Source organism: Solea solea, chromosome 15 (genome assembly GCF_958295425.1).
Source record: "Solea solea chromosome 15, fSolSol10.1, whole genome shotgun sequence".
Classification (NCBI taxonomy): domain Eukaryota; kingdom Metazoa; phylum Chordata; class Actinopteri; order Pleuronectiformes; family Soleidae; genus Solea; species Solea solea.
This window is the reverse complement of record NC_081148.1, coordinates 10,977,090-10,987,132: the sequence shown is the minus strand read 5'-3', so window position 1 is coordinate 10,987,132 and position 10,043 is coordinate 10,977,090. Positions and strand designations below refer to the sequence as shown.

At 41.1% G+C, this 10,043-nt stretch overlaps 1 non-coding gene across 1 annotated transcript; it reads right to left on the bottom strand.

The window, feature by feature from the left end:
• Nucleotides 1-9,112: 9,112 nt before the first annotated feature.
• On the bottom strand, nucleotides 9,113-9,184 carry trnae-cuc (transfer RNA glutamic acid (anticodon CUC)). The gene has a single exon. It is a non-coding gene; the product is annotated as a tRNA-Glu (tRNA).
• Between the last annotated feature and the right edge of the window lie 859 nt (nucleotides 9,185-10,043).

Sequence of the window (10,043 nt, the reverse complement as noted above, 5' to 3'; positions counted from 1 at the left end):
CACACACAGGCTTTGTTTGTGGCCAGTGTTGCATGCCAGTGAAAACAATGACTGCTTGTGAGAAACAGGCGGGAGCCAACCTGTGCTTGATATGACAGGTGCAAAAGCAAAGACTATCACATTACAGCTCTAATGTTTAACTGCTTGACTACTTGTGGCTCTCTGTGTGTGTGTGTGTGTGTGTGTGAGAGAGCGCGTTTTGGTGCATGCATGGGTGCATGATTGTCTCAGTCAATCACTCAGGCCTGCTGGGCTCTCTTATGCAACAGGTCATTGCTTTTGTTGACTAATGACCTTATCAGGCCTCTGTACACAGTGATGTCATTCCCAGGTGTGTGTGTGTGTGTGTGTGTGTGTGTGTCTGGTTTACTTAAGTGTGGTATTAGGAGCTGTATGTCGTATTTTTCCGGACAAATATAATAATAACATTCCTGTAACATTCACGCTGCCCACATGCACAAACCAAATCACATTCATATCCATCGTACGTTGCCAATAAAATAAAAAAAAAAAAGAAAGATGAATCACTCTCTTACACAACGTGGCTCGGCAAGTTCACTGTATCAACACAGTGTGTGCACCTAACACACAAAAATGTGATGACACTGGAATATTGTTTTAACCCTTGTGAAAACACTACTATTGTTGTCGGCCTGAAAGCGAGCGATGACCTGAAAAATGATGTCAGCTGTTGTCATCAGAGAGTGAAACATGCCACGTCAGCACCATCATTATATCACATAATGGATGGATGCAATCTTAAGTACAGGGCAAATCAATTCTTGATTGTTTTGATTTGTAATGGTTTGTGTAAAGCTCGTCCACCGTTTTGGTGTGTGGCATTATGCTATATGTTAATAGTCTTTGGATAATAACTGCTTATTTATTGTTAGTTAGAAATACCTCATTGCTTTTCAGACAGTTTGTTCTCATTATGTGAAAAAAATTAATCAGTCAGGATAGATTCTGTAAACTATATACTATAAAATAAACTAAATTGTTTCAATGTCCAAAAATAAAGTATAACGTTAAATCTAATCTATGGAGGGACAATTCATAAAAGACGACATTTTCACATTCCTGACACATAAAAGACTGAGAGATTAGATTAAGTGTTGGATACAATATTTCAATAATAGCGGCACATATTAAAAATCTCTAACCGGCTTCAGGCTGCAGTTTTAAAGTAGTTGGCAAAGAAAGAGTTAAGGCAGCACGTAGGTGTTGCACTGGTTATTTTCCATCCACTTGGACGTGACACTCGATTAACCTGCAGTGTGTGTCTTATGTTAGTCTTGGATCAGCATGGGGGAATCTCCAGCTGCCCAACTTTGTTTCCTCAATTTCTTTAGCTCAACACCTGCTCCTTACCTCACACACAGACAACATGCACGCACACAACCCTTTTCCTCCAACACTCTCACTTGAGGTGCCAAGAAAATCCAGTCTAATTGCAAAATGCAGGTAAATTAACCACGACAAGTGCAAACCAATCTCTCCGTGTCCGTCTGTCTGTCTGTCTGTCTCTGCAGCCATCTGTCTCTCTCTGTGTTTGTCTTAGCTTGGCCTCCATTCAGCTCTTATGTAAGAGTGTCGGTGAGAACCTGGTAGCTGTTCAAACAGGTCAGCATCACAGAGGATCAGGGGCTGACGGACACGACCCACATACTGAGACGCTTCACTGCAGGTATAACACACACGGAGGGAGAGAGAGAGAGAGAGAGAGAGAGGGAGAGACAGGCAGACAGACACATTCATGCAAAGGAATTTGCTCCTGTCATGTTTGAGGATCGGGGCGATACGTAGATAATAAATGCCTGCCAGCGGTGAAACAGGTGACTGCAGCGCTTATGTCTTCAGTCTTCAACTAAACCTTTGTCAAGGTGCCACATGTCCCACTGTCCTTCACACACTCTTACTCCTCCTCACCTTCATTCTTCTTCTCTCCAGTGCAGACCTCCACCTCTCCAGGCTCTAATCTGTCACCTGTCCCTTACTCTCACTACAGAAAATTAAACTGATGTAATAAGTGGATTGTTGTGGTGCATTAATATGTACTGGGTCTGGAGTAAGTATTTCTAACAGCAACAGTGTGGCTCAGTGAGGTTTTTTTTTATTAGCTTTTGCACAACAATGGAACATTATGCCACCAAGGAATTAGATACACCGTGCTCGCACACACACAACATAAGCTTACTTATTAGCAGGATCAATTTCTTATTGGTTTTGTCTTTTCATGGGATTTACTGGCAATAGTAAGGGGAAACATGGATTATTACCAACAACTGTTCATACGATAATAGCATATTTTACGAGGAAGGTCCCTATATATGATAACACACTTTTGTAGAAGTGGCATAGATACAGTATCTTTGGATGAATAAGCTTGCTGGTGTGGAGTACGGAGCGATGAAATGATGAAGACTGCACTGCTTGTGATGAGCTGCCACGCAGTGAGTAAATTGAATCAAAAATGTCACATGTCAGTTTGGACTGGCTCTAATACGACTCTCAAAGGATAAGTGGTTAAGTGATGAGTGACTGAATGAATGCGTGAATAACACATGACAATGACAGGGCGTTTTTTTGTTGTTAAAGAACAGTATTGACAACAAATATCAACAAATTATTGAGCTAGCCCTAACGACACAACAAACAGGCATTTAAACATACAGTACATCATGAGTCACTGTCATACAGTGTTTAATTATGCAGCCCCGCCCCTGCTGCAAGCCAGATGAGAGACTTTGCCAAACTGTGCCCGTGCACTTGGATAACCATAGGTTGCCTGTTGGCATTTATCATTGATTTACAGCTTCATTCATTCATACAAGCTTCATTATCCTACTGATGCTGACACCACCCAGCTTCTACTAGAACATCATGTAAAAATGAAGCCTGATTGAAGAAAAAAATCCACCGTGAGTGGGTTGTCACGGCGTCAAGACACACAAGCGCTATACATTAAGCATACATATATACATGACCTGTTGAGCAGTGGAAAACACTGTGTTTTTGTCTGTGTGTGTGTGTGTGTGGGTGGGTGGTGTGTATAGCTCATGTGGTTATACCATGTAGCCTACATGCTCATGTATGTGTGTTAATGAGTTCAGGTGTGTGTACGTGTCCATAAATAACTCGTCTTTTTTTCACTGTTTGTCAGAGCAGAAGCAGAAAATAGGAGGAGGCAGCTTCAGCAACAGCGGATTAGCTGTTAAGTACATTAGGTTGCAATGGTTTATGGACATGGTTACTTAAAATGCAATTAAAGGAACAGTTTGACATACGAGGAAATATGTTTTAATTAATTTAATTATATATATTTTTTTCTAATGAACTTATTATTGGTTGAAAGAGAAGAGTGATTTATCTCCCTCTCATATGTGTAGCTACAGAATATGACTGTTGGCTGAAGTCAAGTCAACTTTATTTCTAGAGCACTTTTAAAAACAACCACAAAACAACATATAATCAAGATATAATATAATAATATAAAATTAAAACAGTTAAATAGTAAAATAATACAATTGTAAAAATCTAGGTAGAAGTGTCTGGGCTGACCAAAGAGAAGAGGTCAGTCTTGGTGATTTAAAATGTTCAATAGTGGAGGCAGATTAAATTTCCATGGGTAGATTGTTCCAAGGTTTGCGGACAGCTGCAGAAAAGGCCCGATTGCTCCAAGATTTTAGTTGGGATTTTGGCACATCTAAAAGCAACCTGTTATCAGAGCTCAGAGCTCAGGATGGTGTGTGAAGAAGAAGAGGAAGAAGAAGGAGTTCCCAGAGGGAAGAGGGTTCCAAACTATTAACAACTTTAAAAACCAACAAAAAACTTTTAAAATCAATCCTAAAACAAAGTGTGACTGCACTAACTAACCATTCAGTTAGTGACAAAGTCAGAAGAGATATTTTTCCATCACTAAAAGGACTGTTTTAAAGTGATGACTGATGTTTTCACGGTGCTGTGATTAACGCACACAGCTTGGGTACTTTTTCCCCATCTGCTGCTACGTGGCCTGTCATATACAGTACAATATAAGCCCCGGGATAAAGGAAATTGCTGTGTTTCTTAAAAATCCGATCTAATCGCGTGGAACAAAAGAGGTACATGAAGAGTTTTGAACCAGATGTTAAATTTGAGTCAAGCACCCACGCGGGGTTTCACGAGAAAGACGCTGGTTATGTCACTAATAAAGGTTACATGGGAGATTCCAGTGTGGGCGTAAACCTACATGCTAATACAAATCTGCAGACGTAGATTAGAACAAAAACAATACTTGGGGGTGATTGTTCTCGTTTTCGACAGAATTTCTTCCCCCGTTTTGTGAGGTAGAAAACATGACACAGTGGTTAAAACCCCAGTTAAGATTTATTTCAAAACAAACACAAACATTATTTATATCACAGGATGTGATGTCAAGTCGCAACCCTACATTCTCTTTTTTTTTTTTACTTTGGTTAACGTTTTACAAATTTAAATGTAGGTTAAAATTCAAAACAAAGTCATAACTCTAAAATGATGTCTATGGCAATTTGGGATTAATTTCTTTCGGCTTGTGAGGGCATTTTCTCCAGACACACAGACACATAAGAGAAAGGGAGACATTGTATCTGCAGTAAAGTAACTGTTGATTTAATATTTTACATTGTTACCGTGTGTGTGTGTGTGTGTGTGTGTGTGTGTGTGTGAACCCTCTATTAAACAGATGTCATGAGGTTATGCGTCACTGTGGCCTGAGTCACCATGCTGTGTTTCTCTGTCTGCGGTTGTACGACCCTCACCTTTGCACTACTTTGTGCTCAGGGTGCGAGAGCATCTCTCTGTACTCCCTGCCCTCCCTCTCTCTCTCGTCTTTCTGCTGTAATTTCCCTCTTGGTTTTTTAGGGTTTTTTTTATCTCGAGTTGGAACGGGCTTCCTGCCTCTACAATTGGAGGAACCCGGCAGTCAGAGGTTTCACGCTCTCTCTCATCTGTATCTCTGTTGCATGAATAGATAGAGAGCACACACACGCACACACACACACACACACACACACACACACTCTCTCTCTCTCTCTCTGTCTCTCTAGCTGTTTGTAGGCAGCTGGTAGGATGAGGGAATTCTGCAGGAAGACCTGGTTCCTGTTCAGGAGGTCATGGACATTGCCCACATAGGCCAACAGAGGCTTGTTGCGTGAATGGGCCGAGGTCTGCCATTTCTGATTGCCTTGTTAAATAAAGTATTTACTGCATTTATAGGCATCAATCAGACAAGTGTTTATCCTGTCCCAAATGTGTAGTGGGTGTGTCATCCTCTTAGTTAAGTAATCAATGTGCCTCGGCCTGTTGTTCTGCTGTTAAGTTTTTCATCCATGCATGACCACACAACAACTACAAACTAAAGCATATTGTAATATGTTATAGTGGCTGTGAGGATCAAATGTGACCTGTCATCATTCACCTTAATGTAATTTTAAACAAAATTGCTTCAAACAAATACCATCAATGTACAGATTTTTTTTTTTGTGACGTAATATCATTGTAGCCCACACTGGGTTTCCGTAGGAAGATACAGATGTGATGTACAAAGTGTGACAAACACAGGTTTTTATTGTCAACATTAATTAATTCATTAATTCATTAGGATTCCACTCTAGTTTTAAGGGAGCCAGGCTTGTTCTGGTGAAAAGGTAAGTCACACTAAATACTTGACACTTAACCCGTAGAAGGAGACTGTCCTCCTACGAAACGTAACTATGGGTCAGATGCAGGAAAAGGTGTCCCTAGTGGTAGTATGTATATAAGAGCAACCTGATACCTTGGGTGTGTTGTCATCAAGTAGCTTCAATGAGGTTTGTTTAGTGCTAAAAGCACTTTTATGTGATTGACACGGGTGCAAGGTCCATTGTCTGCAAGGTTAATTTTTTTGTCTGTAACTTACGATGGAGTATTAGGGCCAAACAACAAAGAAAAAAAATAGAACCTTTCGAGAATAAAGTCGTAATATTGCGACAAAAAAGAATAATAATAAGGGGTTGAAACTGTGCTTGAACCCTAAATATGTAATAAAAATATTATGACTTTATTATAAAGATATATATATAAATATTATATTAAGATTTGTTTTCTTTTCAGTTTGGCCCTAATAAAATGGTTTGTTATATAGTGTACATACATATATATATATATACATATAAATATGTGTATATATATATATATACATATAAGTATGTATATATATATATATATAAATATATATATATATATACATACATACACTATATGTATAGTGTATATTATATATAGTGCTTTTCTAGTCTTGATGACCACTCAAAGCTGCTGTACAGTTTTGCCATTCACCCATTCACGCCCATTCACTCACAGTTTCATACAGCAAATCTATGTGCAGCGCATTTTCTTATCACTTATCTTTCCTACCCACTCACATACTGCCGGCACAGCCGTCAGGAGCAACGTGGGGTTGCCCAAGGGCACATCGGCATGTAGACTAGTGGAGCCGGGAATTGAACCCCCAAGCTTCGAGTTGAAAGACGACTCACTCTACCACTGAACTCAGTCATAGTAACTTACTTCCTAGCCCTGTATTTTGTTTGTTTGTTTGTTATACTGGAGCGCTAAAACGTACCTATGTGTCGTAGTTGCAGGACAGGTTCCCAAAGAAAACAAGTTTTGTTTTTTTTGGATGCGTTCCAATAAAGTTATTGAGAAATAATTATAAAGTATAGTCATTACAGCACTGATAACAGCACTGGAGGTCACACACATAACTTTGCTTTCAGCTAACCCGAATAAATAACTAGTCTGGTACACGTTACACAGGGCTAGCCTACAAAATGATCAGTCTGGTAGTTTCCCTAGACTCTTTGATGAGTGCAACGTTATCTTGTCCAATGTTAATAAAAAAATGATGTTCGAAACTACCAGACAAAGGTAAGGAAATAAATGGCATAAACTGAACTAACCTTTGAACTTTCATATGCCGCCTTTTCAAGAGCACGGCAAACAAACAGCCAGATAAAAAAGAGTTAGACAAACAAAGATATAAAAAGGCCTGAGCTCCCACTGGGTGAGGTCAGGGGAAATCCTACAACCGCTTCACTGGACGACAGTGTTTATCAGCTACATTTTCTACAGCATTGTGCAGTGGTCATGGTGACTGTGTAAAGTTTGTCTTTTCAAAGTAGTGGGTAGTCATGTCCTTGTGACTGTTACGCCCGCTTTATGTGTTTGTGAGTGTCCTGATGCCGCAAGTGATTATTTTCTGTTTAAATATGCACACTGTAGATTGGATACGCTTTTGAACAATGATTTCATGGGGAAACGTAGTCGTAACAACTCGTGATTTTTCTGACAGTCGCGCAGAATCAGAATATACACACACTCACTGAACAACAGCTGGAGGTTGCCCTTGGCGCAGTGGTCTGCTGTGTTGATTGACGGGGGCTCTAACAGGCCGTGATTGGCTCTAATCTCACCTGAGATGGACCGGTTTGCTGATCACCATTTGTGGTAACTACACTGACACACACACACACAGAAATGCAGTCAGGCGTACAGGCAAAGACACACCTACTTAACCTCCTGCTTCTCCACACGAACAATACTCCCTCAATGCCTCAAACTGTGTCCCTCCAAATTTCATCTACCCCTTGTTCATTTGGAAATGAAGACATTCTTTTTGATCTGCATAGGAATTTCCCTCTCTCCCATCTTTAGGACAGAGTGAGAGACAGAGTCGCACAATATACCAGTTAAAAGGACTTGGTCTCCATTGAAACTGGGTCCTCTACACTCCCTGTAGAGCCCCCGGGGCCCCTATTACAGTTCTGGCCTCTATAGAAGAAGCTGTGGCGCTGAACACTGGGCCTCCTTGTATTCTCCCGGTGCCCCAGCCGAGAGCCATTGACAAGCCCCACAATGTCCCGAGCGCTCCTTTACAGTAGAGAAGGGCTCTCTTCTCTAAAGGGTGGCTCAGGACTCAGAGAGGGGGACTTACTTTTTCATAAGGAGCACACTCGAATAGAGGCATCTGCAATCTGTTGCTTACCCCCAGCCCAGTCCAGCCCCTTCTCCCCTTCAGCTCCTTTTTTATTGCAAACCAGCCACGAACAAGGACAAATTGACCATGAATTCCTCAGTGCCTGGCAGCCGCTGCCCGCTCCAGCTTTCACGTCTTTCTCTTACACTATCCCCTCTCTCTGAGCATTCAGTCCCTCTCCCTTGTTCTCTAACTCCCCTTTGTCCAAAAAAAAAAAAAAGGCCCCGGAGGCCTGTTTTCTCCTAGACTACCCTTTTTCATCCCTACTTTTCCCTCCTCATGTGTATCTTTCAACTGCTTCCCGCCCTTTCTCAAGGAGTGAAGTGGCAAATATAAGGTGAGAGGGCTAACGAAGAGTGTTCCCAATCAAAGGCCTTTATGCACAGCTGCTGAATGGGAATCTGTTTTTACAGGGCATCCATCTACCGGCAATCCCATCCAATGTCCCCGTCCACCCTGTGAAATAAACAGTGAAAGGAGATAAGAGTCAAAGGAGAGAGGAGCAGAGCTGTTCTACAGTACTGTGCAGAAGTCTTAGGGCACCACTACCAGCTTTGTTGTTTTTATGTCTGTGGCAGAGAGCCAAGGTCGTGCGATTGTTCAAGTGTAAGGTCACACTAAATACTTGACACTTTAACCTGTAGAAGCAGGTTTTTTTTTTTCGACAACAAAAACAAATGTTATTTTAAAGCTGTATACATATTTCCTGTATTTTCTGGATGTGTTCCAATAAAGATATTGAGAAATAATTATTGTGTGTGTCATTATAGCGCTGCTAAAACAGCAAGACCTTTGACTTTATCTGCGTTAATAACTGCGGTCTTCCTGTCTGGTCTGTCCAAAGCATATTTCATGTAGTGACTTGGCTTCTGTCTGTCAAATAATAAATGCACTATAATGGGTCCAAAGGAGGCTCATTCAAGGCTGAATACCATTTTAAGCCACCTGCTTTCCTCTTCCCCTTCATCATCGCATCCTTCCTTCAGGAGGGAAGCAGGGCACTAAATTAATTGGCATTTTAAGCCAAGTAACTTGCCCAGTCTGGCAAGCATTCAAGCTTGAGACATAATTATCTTCCCTGACCGGGAATCGAACCCAGGCCGCGGCGGTGAGAGCACCGAATCCTGACCACTAGACCATCAGGGACATGCTTTTTTAAACTTCCCAAGGTACCTTGGTTGAATTTAAATCTGACCAGCTTTTAACACAAACACACTCAGAGAAAAAAGCTGCACAGATCAGCCAGATCATGTAATAACATATAAGTGAGCTTAAATCAAAGCTTTAGTTTTACTTCTGAGACAAATTAAGCAAACTTGACTCTATAAAGTCTACATGGAGAATGTGTTTGCCCTTTTTGCCCTAAATCTTATACTTTATTTTAAATTATTTTGCTGCATTTGACCCATCCTAAAATTAGAGTAGCACCCAGGGAGCAATGGGGGTTGGTTACCTTGCTCAAGGGTACCCCAGTCCCTTTTGATCTGGTGGGGACTTGAACCAGCGACCCTCCAGTTACAAGCCAAGTTCCCTTTCCACTGCCCATTTGAACCGTAAAGTAATACACAGAGGAGTTAACAGACAAATAAAAAAAAAGATAAATAAAAGGAAGCTGTGTAGAGTTGAAGGGAAGTCGTTTGTTAAGTCTGTATGGATTTGTCGTGATGAGTAGTCCCATTTCATAATAGTCATCATTTGATCAATTGCTAATACATTTTTTTTTACTGTTTTTGACCATCAGTACTTATTATACAAGAGGCACTAAAGCCGTATATTCGGTAACTCAGATAACTCCGTCCACAATATATAAACATATTTACACATGTATGTTCATGTGAACATGCTTGCACCCACACGTGTACACCACAATAAACTCTCTCCAAACACAAGGCCTTGGTCCCACAAGCCCCGTCAAGGCCACGAGGATCATCTTTCCTCCTCCCTTGCCCTCTGTAAAGCCCAGGGGATTCAGTCACCCAAGGCCACTCCTCTGTGCACATCTGCT